At 35.3% G+C, this 18374-nt stretch overlaps 1 pseudogene; it reads left to right on the top strand.

The window, feature by feature from the left end:
- The first annotated feature begins 4604 nt into the window (after positions 1 to 4604).
- LOC100718322 (olfactory receptor 8D2-like) lies at positions 4605 to 6851 on the top strand (annotated as a pseudogene).
- Positions 6852 to 18374: the final 11523 nt, after the last annotated feature.

Here is an 18374-nt window from a genome sequence, read left to right as displayed (position 1 = left end):
TCACAGAAGAGAGATGCTTTAACTAAATTTGTTCCAGTGATAACTCTACTTGGCACCTGGTATTTCCTTGCTGAATATAAGACAGAAATCAGGTGGGCTACTAAACAGGAAGAATTCAAGAGCTTTCCCGGGCAGAGCTCTTTGTGATAAGCTAGAGTAAGATACGGACAGAAACTTTGTCAGGAATGATAATTTTAGGCAAAACACTTAGTAAATTCTAGTGTTATTTACATGGACAAAATATACTTTATCATTCATTTTGACTAATAGGGACCAATCCCAAGGGCGATGAAAGCTTTTGAGATTTGAACTTTAGTCTGCATTTTTATTAATTATATATTGCACATGGAGCTCACACTTGAGAGATTTCATAAGCCTTTGGGGACCTAGTTGTTGTATATTTCTGAATCCCATCAAAACATTTCTGAGTAATTTAGAATGCCAAATTTTGAAGGTGATTGCCTTAAGGTGAGTTTCACTGTCTCAGCAGGTCATGTGGTCCTTCAGGGTGTTTGAATTGTTTTAATTGAAATTTGTTATTCATTATATTATATTTGTATTACCAACTTTATTACAATTAATATATACTAGAATTTAAAAACTTTTTAACTTCTTATAACTCAGTTATAAAAAACACACATATCCAATCTTTTACAGGTTAGAATATTGAGGACATTATAGATCTTGGGTAGTATAATTTGACCTCAGTCACACAACTGACAAGTGGCAAAGTGAAGATTTATTCCAGGTAGACTGACTCCTAGCAGTATTCATTTATTGTTTTATATTTTATTTATTTATTTTTAAATGACATCAAAACACTGTAAAAAGCAATAAGTTACCCAAAGACTTTGACTGGAGTAGGATAACACTGAGTGTAACACAGATTACTTATTTATTTTTTGTCTGTATATAACCTGGATGTCTTAATTTCAATGGCTCAATTTTGCATTATCTGCATTTTGGTGTTGCTATTTCCTGTTGGAAATATTGCAAATGAGTCAAACACATTTTGCAGAAATAAGTATTTCAATCTCTGATTGTCCTGATGTCTGTCGTACTGGCTTGCCTGTGCATCTACTTTTGTAGATGACTTTGTATAGTTAAATCATGCCAAGCAAAAGGCACCGGTGGCAATCACATTACTAAATTAACAAAACAAAGCTATGTCTGGGCTCTTAACCATGTGGTGAGTGTTTAATAAATGGCTGAGATCATTTTGGATGTGGAAAGGCTGACACATGTTCAGCTAGGCAGACAGCAATTGTGTCTGTATCTTCCTGTTGCTCCCAGTGCTAATGTGAGCAGTTTGCTGCCCTAAAGGTCCCTAACAGGGCAGAGAGAGGTGGCCCAAGGCAGTCAGAGATTCTGCAGTCTAATTCATGAGTCCTATTTATAGCCTTCCTTGAACATTGAATTTTGACAATTTTTCCACAGTCACTGTAGGAACCACAGAAATCTTTCAATTCATATGTATTTCAAAATAATCCTAAGTGTTTTACTGTTTGGTTTTAGTTTAGTTTTGTTTGCTTTTCCAAATGCAAGAGTGCTTTTCTTGCTGAGAGCCAGAAACAAACACTGTTTTCTCTGGATCATCTCGATCAATGAGTGCACTTGCTTCCTTTCCCGTCCAAGTCCCTAGTTAAGGGTACTTGCTCCTTTGGAATAATTCATAAAACAAATTCATGAAGCATTGCATGAATTAAAAAATAAGAGAACAGTAACTGATAATATCCTGGGGATCTAATATTTGTAAGATTCTGAGCAGACGTTATCTTATCAGCTATTTCTTCAGTGGTAGGAGGAAAGAAGCCCCAAGGAAAATAACATACTCGGGTCACACAGACCTACACCTTGGATTGGAGTCAGGGTTTAGTCCATCCTTCTATCTCCAAGTAAGAAACATTTCTGTGGATGCCACCATTCAGCCACAGAGTAGAAGATGTGAAATTAATAAAGATTTTGTTCTGATGACCTCCATGCAGGTGTTTCATAACATTATCTTGGGACAGATCAGCACATGCTGTATAGGAAGACCTCCTTCCCACTGTCTTTGAATCTCATGCAAATTCCGAACTCATTCTCTACCTAAAGGATTCAATTTAAGCATTCTATTATTTTGATAAACACATCTGCTTTAACAAAGTCTAACAGACTTTGGAATGTAAAATTCTGTCTGTTCAATTTTCCTGTCTTTTAAATGAAAGTATACCTTAAAAGGGACAACAGTGGGGTTTCTGCAATTACTGTAACTATGTATTTTGTAGCCTTAAAGAAATTAGTTTAGATTTATTTTTATTAAAAGCTATTTTTCCTGTGGATGAAAGTAATAAATCAATACCTACTCTAGAGAGTTGTATGTTTAAAAACTAGTGATTTATGAGAATTGTTGTAAAGTTATACATTTACAACAAATTTTATTTTTACTCCTATTAAACAGATACATACTTTATTTTTACATATAGTAAATTTATGAGTGATTTCATGATGGATGTAATGAGCAGTGCGTAATCTTCCATTCTTAAATAGCAGATACTACAAAATCCAGTCACTTTTCTTGGTAATGGTTTTATGTGTCTCAGAAATGGGAGCAGTCAATTTTATGTGTTATACTATAGTTGTAGACAAATCTTCAAAGATAGTAACATCATAAGTCACTAAACGCAGGGGAGACAAACATGCAGAAAAATAAAGCATCATTTTATCTGCTTATAGAAAGTACAACAAAGAGTAGTTGCTTATTTTCATTGCATGCAAAAAATGTTCATTTTCAGTGAAATGGCATAGATGTGAATCCCTTATTATGCTTGATCATCCGTAAGGGACTCACTCAGTTACTTTCATAGGATATTTAAATGTTTCACATTTCATATTCCCCTGCCTCTTTGAGCTGAATATATTAAAAACAAAACAAAACAAAATGTTCATCTGCATGAAGTGGGGGACCAATTGTTTTGCACATGAACTATCATAAGGATTTGTGTCTATTTTCACATGATCAAATTTTCTGGCGTATTAGATAACTTTTTATTTTGAGGGTCTCTTTTTACCACTAAAAAATAGTTTTCTGGAGACCTTCCATGTGGCTATGAACCACTCTTCTTGCTACCCACGGCTTTCTCTAACAACTTCTTCACCCTCCCCACCCCTTTCAATTTCAGTGCTTCATTCTTTTATGCCTGCAAGCATATGAAAAATTATTTCTTCATAGCTCTTACAAATTGCCAATGTGGGCCAAGTGAATTAACTTTAATAAAAGGATACTGTGCTACATTAGTTTCTTAAATGTATTTAGTCACACACATTTTGTTTTGAAATTTTTAAGTGATTCAGCAATTATCTATAGACACATAAAATACTGCTACCTCTCTGGTACTTTCTTCAAACTACTGAGCTCATCAAAGCATACACGGATTAGTTTTTTTCACCCTAATAGATCAGTAGTTTTAGTCTCAAAATCATGAGGAATATCTCTGTATCACAAAGAGACATACATCCTGTGGAGCTGACTCTAGACCACTCTTCATCATGGAAAAATTCTGTATCATTTGGGATTATGAAAGGCAATTTGTTAGCTTGTGTAAATCCATTCATAAACTGTGGTACCCACTGAATGGATCTAAAGCCAAAATGCCCATCTCTACCTGGGCTGACTTTCACAGTGTGCTGACATTTGTTTGAATCTGTTTTATCACCCTGATTCTTAAGATTCAAGGAGCAAGGTCAGAGCATCTGCCTACAGATGGTCCAGCTTCACAGTTGTTGATGGGCTACTTGGACATGAATGTTGATATTCAAGAGCCTTTTCTCTTAGCATATTATATAACTTGCTGCAATCTCATGTGCTCTTGGAGATAGAGCCTTATCTAATTGTGCCTTTAAATCAACACCTATATTGAGAATCCTTCACAGTTACAGAAGGTATACAATGAAAATATATCTTTAGCAACTTTTCATACATTTTTGATCACAAATATTATTTTTTGCAAAAATAAAACCAAGCTATTGTTTTACATATGGCATATATACATTGATCTTTCTCATTTTGAAAAACCAGTTTAAAGCCATGTTACAGTGATAACACTGTATTATGAATCAAAGTAACAATTTTTATTATCCAAATGACTCAATGAAAAATTATCACTCTTGATACTTTAGACAATATGAAATGTTTCTGCTCTTATTGAAACTTAGGAACAAATTGTCAGTGATCCATAAAACCTTCAGTTTTATTCTACCTCCTTTGGAAGGATGGTCAGTGAGGGTTTGTCTTGGATGATGGACAGGAGGAGGGATGCATCAGGATGGGCAGTACTGTTTATTTAATGCTTGAAAGTCAACCCTACTGCTTTACTGCTTCTGTAACTAGAAGAATCTAAACTTGCTGTAAGAAAAAAATGGCACCACACTTTTTTCCATCACATCCACCCTGAAAAAGTCTAGGCTCACACAAGATGTTCATTCAGAGGACAGAAGAAAGAAGACCAGAATCTGAAGTGGTTTGTAGCCATTTCTACCAGTGCTTTTTACATTTGAGACCTCTTCATAGACGTCTTTGAGGACATCTCCCAATTGTATAGAATGCTAATTATATTGGTTCAGGTATGCGGGTTGAGAAATTGAAATATCCTACTTTTATAACTTCGGATCTAGATTTGGAAACCCTGAGGTCAGAGTCTGAAGATGCTTTGGCATGTACTGAGGTATTTTAATACTGTAAACAAAAATGTAGATTAACATGATCTCTATACAAACTCTAATTTTGCTAAAATCATCTCTTCAGTGCTGCAGATCTGGGTGGCTGTCTCTTCTGCTGCTCATGCTTCCTACATGCAGGCTTAAAAGATACAGAACAAAACAGATACCAAGCTCTAATTACAAATTAGTGTGATGAACAAATGCAAGGTTTTGGTAAACAAATACAAGATTGAGGTAAATTTTCTGATACCCTCCACCAATTATATTCTTTTAAATATCTCAAGGCTTACTTCCGGTTGTATATTGTTACACTCATAGTGATTTGTTTATGTCATCTGATTTTACTCTTAGCCATGGAAGAGCTTAAACTCATCAATGTCTAGTGGTTCTACAGCCCTAGCTAACTCTGACTCAACTTCTACAATCAAATACACAGAAAGGAGAAATGTTGGGGACCACAAATAATAAATTGATGCTAGGGTCTGCTCAAAGCCAGGGCTTGCCTTGCCTTGTGGGTTGGTTTGGAACAGGGAAACTCCCCTTTCTCCTGGCCACTGCTGAGACTTTAATGCTCAGAGGCTGTGGTGCTCACAGAGCAGGATGAACTCTAGTGAGGACCATACAGAGAGGGCAAGTACCCAGGTATGGCAAAGGGCCTTAACTTCTTTCTTTGTGACCTCTAACTTTTTCTGTTACTTTATCTATGTTCTAGGAAGTGTCTCTTCACCCTGTCTCTGCACTTCTCCCTGGAAAAAATAAAAGTGGGGCAGCAAAAGAGGTCTTGGTCTTTGCCCATCGTGAGGCACTGACATTCCAGGCCTGCCCTACAGTTCCATATTGTCTTGAGGGGTATTTTTTTCACTGTTTGCTGTACCCCTCATAAAGGAAGATGGGAATTTTGACCAGGTCCCCAGCAGTCTGTGAAGATTGTGTTTTTTGTGCAAATGTAATAATTAACACCTCTCAAAATGAAGCTACAAAAGCAAAGGGCACTGCCTTAAACTGGAATGTTGAAGTAGAAGGGTGTGATTGGAACCAAGCCTCTTCCATTCAGACTCTTTGAATTTTCAAGAGGTCCTTGGAAAGAACAAAATCCTGACACATAACAAGCCATCAAGCAGAAAATAATCAGAAAGATCTTTCTGCTTTGGGAATTAAAAAATATATCTAATGTTCCTCCTCTCTCTTATTCTTCCTGCAGATAATATTTTGTAAGAAACTGCTCCTTCGAACTGCTCTTGTGTGACTGATTTCATCCTTGAAGGGTTAACAAAATGCCCAGAGCTTCAGTGGCAACGCTTTCTCTCTTTTCTTGGAAAAGAGAGAATGTGGTCACAGTGGCGGGCAACCTGGGCATCATCCTCTTGGTCATCATCAGCTCTCAACTTCACTCTCCATTGTATTATTTTTTTCATTCATTTGTCCCTCATTGACCTGTGCCACTCCTCAGTCATTACCCCTAAATTTTGCTGGTTAACTTTTTGTCAGAAAGGAACATTATCTCCTTCCTGGTGTACATGACTCAGCTCTACTTCTTCCTTGTTTTTGTCATTGCAGAAGGCCACCTTGTGACGACCATGGCCTATGAACATTACGTTGCTATCTACAGGCCGCTTATTTATAAAATCATTATGTCTCATAGGGTCAGCTCCATAATGATGGCTGTAGTATACTCACTGGGCTTGTTTGGGGCCACAGTCCACACCACCCGTATGGCAATGTTGTCTTTCTGTGGGTCTCATTATGTGAGTCATTATTTCTGTGATATTCTGCCCTTACTGACTCTGTCTTGCTCCAGCACTCACATTAACGAGGTACTGCTGTTTATTATCGGAGGAGTTAATACCTTAGGACCTACACTAGCTGTCCTCATCTCTTATGGTTTCAATCTTTCCAGCATCGTCCATATTCACTCCAGAGAAGGATGTTCCAAAGCCTTCGGCACTTGGAGCTCCCATCTCATGGCAGTGGGCATCTTTTTCAGGTCTATAAAATTCATGTATTTCACGCCCCCTTCCAGCAATACTATGGACCAGGAGAAAGTGTCTTCTCTGTTCTACACCACAGTGATTCCAATGCTGAATCCCCTGATCTATAGCCTGAGGAACAAGGATGTGAAGAACGCATTGCAGAAAGTTGTTGGGAGGATGTAGGTAACTGATAAAGTGGGATCTTATCAGGGCCAAGAAAAGAAACCAGACAGAAAAATGTCAAAGTATGACTTGATGATATTTGGAACAAAGCAATAAAATATTCTGATAAGACAGTCTGGAAATGTTTCAGAAAAAATAGGTGTTAGAAGAGAAAAGGCAAGTAAATATCACAGATTTTATTATTATAATGACAATATTGTTCTTTCCTGATTGAAACCAGAGCTAATATAGTTAAATGGGTAAGAGGGTGGGTTTTCCTGAGGATTGGGACAAGAATGTATTTGAATGAATTATATGCACTTTGAGTTAATATTAAATTTCCATGGAGAGCTGTATAGATTCATTCAATTTGAAAAAAAAAAAAAAAAGCATTGTTTAAAAAATGGGATTTAATTTCCTTGGGAAAGCCTCAGAATTAAGTAGAACTAAGTGCTTAATTAAGATTTAGGTACATTTTTAAAAAGATAAAATGTAATCATACCGTATACAGAGTAAAAAAATATGTATACATACTTCAGAAGAAAATTAATAAATGTCTGGGATCTAATGGCCACCATGTCAACTTCTTTTGTATATACAGAGATTAAGGGTAACTTGGACTAATCTCATGATGTTTAAACAAATTTAATTTTAAACTATTTATACAAATTTTTCTCCTGAACTGTGTATGCACTTTTGATTGAATCTTTTTTCAATATTAAAAATGATTTGATAAATTTGTCAAATTGTAAATGCAAGTTTTAGATTAAATATTAAAAGAACATTAAGACATCAGTCTAGTCACTGAACAAAAATGCAAAGTGGTCCTTACTGCAAGTAAGGGAATAGTGTATTCGATTGGTTTTACTGTTTCAAGTAGACAAGCATAGAAGTAGATGAGCTTTCTATCGTTAAGACTCTATAACAACTTCCCACATATATGATCTCTCCTACCACAAGCATTTGGGATAAATTCAAGTACAGCCTGCAGTCTTAGCCTGCAGTGTCATGAGCTCCACACAACTTATAACGCAGTGTGTGGGGAAATTCTTCCTTCAAGGTGCTGATGAAAATATATTCTCTTGGACTCTTTAGTAGTTTTATATGGAACAAATTTCCACTAATGATGTATTTTAAACCAATAGATATTTATTCTCCTACAATAGAGATAATGGGCCCACAGTAAAATTTTGATTTGTTTTCATTCCTTCAGGAAGACCTATAGATGGTTCATTGTCTGTTCCAGCTTAGGTTGTAGTTGTATCACTCTTATTTCTGCCTTTTGCTATCTCAAAAGAAGAGACAGTTTTGAGTGAAATTTACTATGCAAAGTTGTAAGAATGGACATGATTGCATTTAGGATTAAGGACCAGTCTGGATCATACATCTGTCCATATCAAGATCCTCACTGCAGTACTTTTGGAAAGCTCCGCCCTCTTTCATAAAAAGTAAATTTCCTGAGTACCATGGATATATTTGAGAGACATTTGCTTTAGCCTACCAGAGAATTTCAGGAACACTGAATCTGGGAGATTATTTCGAATATCACGTATTCAGTCTGGAATTCTTACAGTACTGACAAAGGCATGGCACAGAAAAAATAATTTTAAAGTTATGTGAATCATAAAATCTCAAAATCTTATACAAAACACACATCCAAATTCTTGAAAGCAGGATATATTTTGAGCTCAACCCAGTGTTGTCATTGTATAAAAATGGTACCTTTGCTTCATATTATATACTTTGCAGAGTTGCTATAAAGGCGCATAAATGTGTTACTTATAATAAGCACCAGTATTACGATCAGACATGTAAATTTTACATCTTTCTGCTCCAAGACCTATTGGCTTCCTTCGATTCAAAAGAAGCATTGTACATTGTCTAGGCTTCTCTATTTTACATGAGTATTTTTTAAGCTGGAGTAGGGCAAGAATAGGTTGTAGATATTATTTTCAGGCAACTGATATGCCTTACATAATGTATAGAAAGAATAATTTCGTAGAAATATATCAGCTTGAGTAAAAGGCCAAAACAGATACCAAGTCATTACTTTTAGGCTGTCTTTGGAAAATTGTGGAATTTATTTTTTTTCTTTTACTTTATTTGTAAATATTAAGAAGAAAAGGTTAAACAAATTTTCACAACAAAATAATGAAAAAGTAACAATTGTTGATAAATTACACATCACTATCTTTAGTCACTCAAGTACAAAATATGGGCATAAAAATTTCTTCAATCAATATTAGCATAACCTTTCTATTCAGTGAACTAAGTGACACTAATGGTATAACTAACTTGCATTTTTTTTCTTTTCCCTTCTATCCTTTCTCTTTTCCCCTATCTTAGTTTCTTCTTTTTATTGAACAGCTTCCTCCCATTTCACAGTGACTATTGTATATTTTGAACCTTATGGTTTCACATATGTCACTGTGGTGTGATGTTTTTCAATCCTTCTGGGAAGATACACAGAAGGGGAATACCTGGGTTGAATGGGACCTCTAATCCTAATTTTTTGAGGAATTTCCACACTGATTTCCACAGTTTTGTACTAGCCTACTCTCTAACCAACAGTTGTAAAGGGTTTCTTTTTCCCTACAGACCCAGCAGCATTTTTTATTGGTTGATATTTTTTTTTAATTTTTTAATGAATAAGGGAGAGGATGAGATAAAAGGGGACATAACAGCATAACAATACAGGTTAAAGCATGACACTTTCAGCAACCTAGTGCTTCACCACCAAATAACCCAGCTTAATAGTAGTTACCATAGTGACTTTTTCTTTGAAATATTTGAATATAACTTCATATGCTATAGCATCAAACATATCAAGACTGTGTAACACCATTCAAATGGATGAAAGCATTGTAGAGTACTTAGAACCAGCTAACAGAAAAAATGATCAATGGTTTCAATATTATCTCTTTGCCTATGACAATTTTTGTTTATACTACCACATACGATAAAATCCAGCAAATTACAACATGATAAAAACAATGGGGAAAGAAGATTCATAGTTTGGTGCAGCTTTAAGACAAGATGGTATTAAATCGGCACTGGCTGTTATTATGTCTTATTTTCTTCAAAGTAGCTGTTCATCGCATTACTGGCCATAATATCAAACATCCCAGAATAAAGGAATTCCAATTAATGAGTGAAAATTTTATAAGGCTTCAAGGCCATATAATGGGGAATCATGGTTATCACATACTTTTATATATTTGATTCATTTCCTACACTAGGGAAACTATTCAGAGTTCACAGATGCGAGTTTGATTTAGTTCACTTATCAACAAGGTTTCCAGCTGTGCCCATTTATTGATAAATACCTCAATGTGATCCTTCTTTATAGCTGAGTAGTACTCCATTGTATAGAAGTGCCACAGCTTTTTTATCCATTCCTCGGTTGATGGACATTTGGGTTATTTCCATGATCTAGCAATTAAAAAGTACGCTGCTATAAATATAGGTGCGCATATATCACTTTGGTATGATGCTTTCAGTTCTTCTGGGAAGATGCCTAGTAGTGGAATAGCTGGAACAAATGGGACTTCCAATCCCAGCTTTTTGAGAAATCTCCAGACTGACCTCCACAAAGGCTGTACTAGTCTACACTCCCACCAACAGTGTAGGAGGGTTCCTTTTTCCCTACAGCCTCTCAATCACTTGTTGTTGTTGGTTTTCTTGATCCTGGCCATCCTTTCGGAGTGAGATGGAATCTCAGTGTGGTTTTAATTTGCATTTCCCTAATAACCAATGATGATGAACATTTTTTCAGGTATTTATTTGCCATTTGTATTTCTTCCTCTGAGAAGTGTGTATTCATCTCAGATGCCCATTTTGGGATTGGGTCTTTGAATTTTGGGGGTCTGATTTTTTTTTTAATTCTTTATATATTTTAGACAAAAGTCCTTTGTCTGAGGGGGAGTTCACTAAGATCTTTTCCCAATTTGTGGGTTTTATTTTCACTATGCTGGAGATTTTTTTTTTTTTGACTCACAGAAACTTTTTAATAAGAGGTAGTCCCAGTTATGGATTCTGGGAAGTATTTCCCGTGCAGTTTGAGTCCTGTTCATGAATTCTCTACCTACCCCTATGTCTTCAAGGTTTCTACCTAATTTGTCTTCGAATAGATTTAGTGTTTCTGTTTTAATATTCAGATCTTTAATCCATTTAGATTTTAATTTAGTATATGGTGATAGGCTTGAGTTGAGTTTTAGTTTTTGGCAAATGTAGAGCCAGTTTTTCCAATACCATTTATTAAAAAGACTGTCATTCTTCCAGTGAAACTGCTTGGCTCCTTTATCGAAGATAAGGTGGTTGAGTGTGTTTGTAGTTGTGGTTGTATCTTCTAATCTATTCCATTGATCCTCTGCTCTGTTTTGATTCCAGTACCATGTTGATTTTACTACTGTTGCTTTGTAGTATAACTTCAAATCAGGGATTGTGATGCTTCTTACCTTGCCTTTGTTGCTTAGAATTGCCTTTGATATTCTAGGTCTCTTCTGGTTCCAGATGAACCTTAGAAGTGATTTCTCTAGATCTATCAGGTGTGTTGATGCTATTTTTATTGGGATTGCATTGAATCTGTATAACAGTTTTGGGAGAATGACCATTTTCAAAATGTTTATTCTTCCTATCCATGAACTTGGGATGTCTTTCCATTTTCTGAGATCATCTTCAATTTCTTTTTTCAGTGTATAATAATTTTCCCTGTATAGGTCTTTCACTTCTTTTGTAAGAGTAATTCCTAAATATTTCATTTTTTTTTTTTTTGGTTGCTAGTGTGAAGAGTGTGGCTTCTCTTATTTCTCTCTCTGTGATTTTGTTGTTAGTGTATAAGAATGCTATTGATTTATGAGTATTGATTTTGTACCCAGCTACATTACTGAATTTATTTATTATATCTAAGAGTCTTTCAATGGAGTTTAGGGGATCTTCTATGTAGAGTATCATGTCATCTGCAAATAATGACAATTTAACTTCTTCTTTTCCTATCTTTACCCATTTTATTTTTCTCTCTTTTCTAATTGCTCTGCCTAGTACTTTCAAGGTCTTGTTTGTATTTCTTGTAGAATTCTGCAGTAAATCTGTCTGGGCCTGGGCTCTTCTTTGTAGGTAAGGAATTAATTACATGTTCAATTTCATTGATAGGGATTGGGTTATTCAGCAGTTTTACATCCCCTTGATCTAGCTTTGATACTTCATCTGTTTCTAAGAATCTGTCTATTTCTTCTGTGTTATCAAACCTTTGAGAGTAGAGGTTTTCGAAATAGGTGTACATGATCTTCTGTATTTCTATTGAGTCTGTAGTGACTTTACATTTTTCATTTCTTATTGCATGTATTTGAGCTCTTCCTTCCCTTCTTTAAATAAGGTTGGCTAGAGGCTTATTGATTTTATTTATTCTTTCAAAGAACCAACTTTTTGTTTCGTTGCTTCTTTGAATTGTTTTCTTAGTCTCTATTGCATTGATTTCTGCTCTGATTTTTATAATTTCCTCTCTTGTTTTGGCTTTGGGCTTGACTTGCTCTTCTTTTTCTAGCTCTTTGACGTGTAGCATCATGTTATTTATTTGTATTCATTCTGTTTTTCTGATGTGGGAGCTCAATGCAATAAATTTTCCTCTGAGGACAGCTTTCATTGCATCCCATAGATTCCGGTAAGTTGTATCTGTATTTTCATTTGTTTGGAGGTATTGCTTAATTTCTTTTTTAATTTCCTCTGTGACCCACTGATTACTCAGGAGTGTGTTATTCAGTTTCCATGTGTTTGTGGGATTTTTGCAGTATCTTTTATTGTTAATAAGTGTCACAAAACTGAGCAGCATTTTGGGAGTGATAACAGTGGAATGGCAGAGATCAATGAAGGACAGAATGCCGAGGAGATAGTACATGGGGGTGTGCAGGTGAGCACTGAGTCCAATCAGGGTAATCATGCCCAGGTTCCTCACCACTGTGAACAATTAGATTCTCAGAAAGAGGAGGAAGAGGGGCAGCTGAAACTCTGGCTGCTGTGAAATCCCAGCCAGGATGAATTCAGTGACTGTGGGAAGCTTTCCAGCTTCCATGTCTTCATTGCAGTTTCTGAAGGGGAGAGAAAAAGTCTTTGCTGGAGGGATGTGATTGCTGTACCTCTTGGGGGATAAGGTGCCTTCTTGGTTTCTATATGATCATTTCAGTCTAGTCAATTAATTAAGCAGAATTTGTATCAATTTAATGTCTATTAATATGCCTTTTCAAATGTAATAGAGTTTTTATATAACATAATTTCCTTATGTGTGTAAAAATTCAGAATCGTCAGACTGTTATGGCTTGGACATTTCAATAATTTCAAGCCAATATATCTGACTTGAGTATTGCAAACTTAAATATGTAGAAATGTTCATGAATTATAGTGATTTAGAACTGATGATAATAAGTTCTATTGGCCACAATGTTAAACAGAGAGAACTAATTTTGGTAAGAGTGAACAGAGATCTCATTATTTTGAAATTTTCCATTTTCATACAATATTAAGAAATTAGGGTTTCTGCATAAAATAATGTGCCCTTCAAATATTATTAAAAAGAATCAACACCTGCAACAATCATTGTACAAATCTATCAGGCTATAGTAACCCACACTTAGCTATTTGTGGTTGTTTCATATAATAACTACTACGGATTTCCTTTGAGGGAAGCAGGACTATTCACTTAATATCTAAGTCTTGAAGTCAAAGCTACTGTGTTCACATCCCAACCTCGTCTTTAATTCATTGATAACACAGGACCAGTAAAATTCCCTGCTCGCCTCATGATTTTTAAATCTTTAAGAAAACAGTATTAAGTATTTTATAATTGGTAAGAGATTTGTTAAGCAGAAAGAAAACATAATTGTCACTGCATTAATAAACATTAACACTGTACCAACTAGAAAGTGTGGCACTTTTTGATTCCAAATTATAGAAGGAAAAATCTTAGTATTTCTATTTTTTTGTTGTGAATTAGAAAACATAGAACATGGAGACACATGATTAGGAAAGTATTAGAATCATAATCATTTATGATTATATATTTAATCTAATTTTTAAAATTATAAACTTGGTCTTCTCTTCTATTAAACATTAAATAGATATTTTAACTATATCATACAACAATAAAGTTCCAAGTGATTTAAACTTGAATGTTAAACAGGATGAAATATGGAATAGCTACTTATAATTATTTCATTCCAATCTCTACATATTTCTTTGTTATGATTTTGTCTTCTTTGCCTAACTTCTTGAAATGCAATCTTAAATTCACACTTTGTGTTCTTCTTTTTTCTATATTCGTATACATTATCAATTCCCTTGTCAGTCTCAATTAGTTACATCTCAAAAGTTTTTATGTATTAAACTTACAATATCATTCAGTTCAAAATATTGTATAATTTTTTTATTTTTTCACTGAGTCATGTATTATGTAAAAGAGAACTAGTAACTTTTTATGTTATAGGTTTTTTTTTCCTATTTCTGTTTTAAAAATCTCTCAACTTCTTTGTGGTCAATGGGCACATACTAAATTTTATAATATTGCCAATTCCTGAGGTTTACTTTTTAATACAGAATCACCAGGTTTTATACATTTTCCAATTCATTTTAAAGACTATACTGTCTAGTTATGAGGATATATATATATGTATATATATATATATACACACACACACACATATATGTGTTGGTGTATTTATTTCTGTTATTCTTAATTCACCAATTATGCTTGTATGTTTTGTGACATTTTCATCTGATGCTGCAATAATTATTCATCAAATTATCCTAAATATACCTCTAAAATTCCTTATTATTTTCTCCCTCAGATATTCAAATTTTAGGTTGAACCATTTGTTATTCTGAAATAGCTCATTTTATATTTGACAATGTGTCTTGTTTAACAGGTATTTTTTTCTAATTTTAATTTATAACAGCACTCATTTTAGTTAATGGTCGCATACCATTCCTTATCTCCCATTAGAATTTTTGTATTCTTACATTAAACTACATTTTAAAAAATCTACAATCAAATGACAAGAAAATTTTAAAACAGTGTCACATAAAGTATTAACAAGTTAGCATCAAAGCCCTAGAAATAAAAGCAACAAGATACACATAAGGCTTACACACAGAAACTTAAATCACTTTGAGTCAAAGTTGAAAGAATAAGGGGAAAGATTCACCATATTGATGGATTAAAAGATTCATTATTATAAAGACATTAAGATCTTCAAACACATGTTTAGATTCAAATATTATTCCTGGATATAATACTTCAACAGATAACCGATGATAGGATTATTTCCAGAGGATGAAAAATATTTCCAAAAGATAAGGAGTATAAAACAAAAGAGGCCTTTATTCTGGGAACAAGGGGATCAAGAGGACTGGCCACTGGAATCTGGCGATCTCTCTCACGGGTACACATGGCATGGGGGAATATAATTAGCCTAAACTTAGGGCATTGCCCTAAGGCCATTAGAGATGCACAGGTATTTCATTGGCACACGTTCGGCGCCTGGGGCAGGTTCCGTCCGAAGGGTGAGGGGTATAAGGGTTATAGGTAAATCTCTAGGGGCAGGGAAGACAGGAGATCTCTAATTCTGGCTGAGGCTTTTTCTGGCTACAGTGTCCAGGGTGGGTCAACAAGCCTTTCAACCGACACCTTAAGCCAATAGTAGAATCTTGAAGGAATCATTTAGCTTTTAGAATTTATGGAAAAATGTAGTTTTAGTCTACTGTTGCTAAAGAATCAAAATGTTGATTCTCAAAAATTTACTAATATTGGGCTTTCAGAACAGGTGAGTGTAATAATGTGATGTCCTTGGAACCATAAACCCTGTTTTATGGCTCTGTCTTGGATCAACATCATATATAAGATTAGTAAATGCCCATCTTTCTACAGCCAGCAGGTTCCAGAGAAAGGAATTTTATGACAGAGCCAACATTTTAGTTCCTCAGTGTGAATAGGACACAGACAGAGTTTATTTTCATTTCACCCAATTAACTGATACAGGTTTTTAAGGTTAGAAGAAGGTAGAGGGAGTGTTGTTTTACAACAAGATGTGGAATAAATTTGAAAACAAATACAACATATTACAGCAGAGATTTCTCAGGATAGGTGATAATTAGGGTGTCTCATGGAGATTATTGCATCTAGTAATGCATGGTGAAAGGTACACATTTATAAATGAAAAGGGTTTATGAATCACTTCTCTTGGCCCTGTTCCCCAGACAACTTCATCTCTGTAGAATTTGGTCATTTGTTTTTATTTCTAAAGATAATCTCCACAGCTCTAATTGATTGATTCACATAGAAAAACAGCTAATTTTATATAAACCCAAGTTCTTTGCCTCCCAAAAGTGAAGAATACATTTGAGAACAACAGGTAGAATTTATGAGGATATTTATTAAAAATTTTTTAAAAAATGAGGGGGAAAAAGTGCAAAATATTTTCTTTGTCCTGTCTTTACATAGGGCATGGGGACTTGTTTCAAAAGAAGTGAGTTCAAAGGGTTCAAAAGACAACTAATACCCTTGCATATCAAATGTTGTCTCAAAATCCACTGGAAGTCCAGAAATCTGAGGTTGGGAAGGGCTGTCAAACAGCTTAGCATAGCTTCTTTCAGGAGAAAGGGTTCTCCTCTCCTTTTTATATTGCTTCTTTCTATGTTTATCTTTGTATCTCTAACCTTGGCTTAGCTGCTTGAGTTAGCTAAGTTACTCAAGTGGGCTCATTTTTTTTTTTTTTTTTTTTTTTTTTGTGGGACACTGTAGTTAGGGTGTTCTCACTTTGTTACTCATGAAACAAGTAAGTTAAAACTAAACAAACAAACAAAAAATACTTGTTAACTTCTAAATTTAGTTTAAATAACAATTCTTTACAAACAATACATCCTGGTTGAGATAATTCATATAGAATAAGACAGACAAGAGCCTGATTTCCTGTTTTCCTTGTCTTCTAGGAGCAGTAGTTTGGACTGGAGCTGTCACTCCCTCTCCCTGCCCTCCCTTTGTCTCTTCTGCCTTTCCGTGGGCTGCAGCCCCTGCCTTCTATGACTTCCCTGGCTGTCTGGCAGCCCAGTCCTCTCCACTCTGGCTCTCAGCATGGGTGCAGTGTCATTGAGTTTTCCCCTCCTCATCTCCTGCCATTTCAGGTGCTAGTCTTGCCATTTTAAAGAAACAAGGGGGCAGCCAGGTGTGGCTAAGATCAGGGAGGGAGATACCTGGGACCATATTTAACATTCCTATCTCTCCCTGTCCCCAGCTAGCATTTCAGAATCTTCCCTGATTTCAACTCCGCCCCTTCATAGGATCCCACCAGGGCAGCTCAGCCTGGCCTGGATCCCCGAGCCAATCAGGCCTGCAGCTGCTCTACAAAAAGCACTCTGAGCACCTCTCAGTCTAGGAGGCCCCTCCACTGTACTGACTCCTTGTGATGCAACAGGGGTCCTTTAAAAATAAAGAGTGGTAAGCATTGGGGGATGTTGTCTGTGATAAGCTCCAGACACTAGCAGTTAGATAAAACAGAGCAGACACCAGAGCCTGGCAGAGGGGACCTGCAATGCCCAACTCTGCCTCAACAGAGAACAGGGACCTCATGACATAAAAGCAACAAGACATAAAAGCATCTCTTCTTCTTCTTCTTGTTCTTCTTCTTGTTCTTCTTGTTCTTGTTCTTCTTGTTCTTGTTCTTCTTGTTCTTGTTCTTCTTCTTCTTCTTCTTCTTCTTCTTCTTCTTCTTCTTCTTCTTCTTCTTCTTCTTCTTCTTCTTCTTCCTTTCCTTCTTCTTCTTCACCTTCCTCTTCCCCTTCTCCTTCTCCTTCTTCTATTTATTCATTTTTAAAGAGCTTAATAACAATCATACAACATTTTGAAACAAGATCATAGTAGAGTAACAATGCTTTGTACATTAGGTATTGTTATCTTCAAAGTAGTTGCTCATGTTATGAAATATAATGAAGTCCATGGAAAACAATATGTTGAAAAAAATTGGAAATTTGGAATTCATTTAAAAATATACTACAGTGGATGGTCTAAATTGTTTGTTTTATTGCACAATAATTGCCATAAGCTATAACTTAGTTTCCAAAACCATGTGCCATAGAATTGGATTTCTTTCAATATGTCATTATGTCATGGAATTGTTTTCCTTAGCTCTTAGAGAAGACGTACCTGTAACACCCAAAAACTATTATATTTGCCATAAACTGTTTACTACTTACACGATATGCCCAATATTCACAGTATTTGTACTGGTATAAGTATTACTGTTTCCCATGCATGCAGGAGGTTAGCAAGACCTGTGCTGAGCATAGTGTATTATATTTTCAGCTATGAATTTATTTGTATGTGTGGACACTGATAAGACAAAGCATACAGAGAAACTGGTGAAGATATTGCAAAACAAACAATGATAATCAACTAGAAAATGGGGAAAAAAGATTTTTAAGTGATCTTATAATAATACTGACTATCACTTCTCCAACCTTACATAGCACAAGATGTCATCCTCTTCCTTTGCAATGACAATT

Source organism: Cavia porcellus, unplaced genomic scaffold (assembly GCF_034190915.1).
Source record: "Cavia porcellus strain 051 isolate PalLab524CR breed Dunkin Hartley unplaced genomic scaffold, mCavPor4.1 scaffold_9, whole genome shotgun sequence".
Taxonomy (NCBI): Eukaryota; Metazoa; Chordata; class Mammalia; order Rodentia; family Caviidae; genus Cavia; species Cavia porcellus.
Note: the sequence above shows the minus strand (reverse complement) of the source record. Positions and strands in the feature narration are given on the sequence as shown.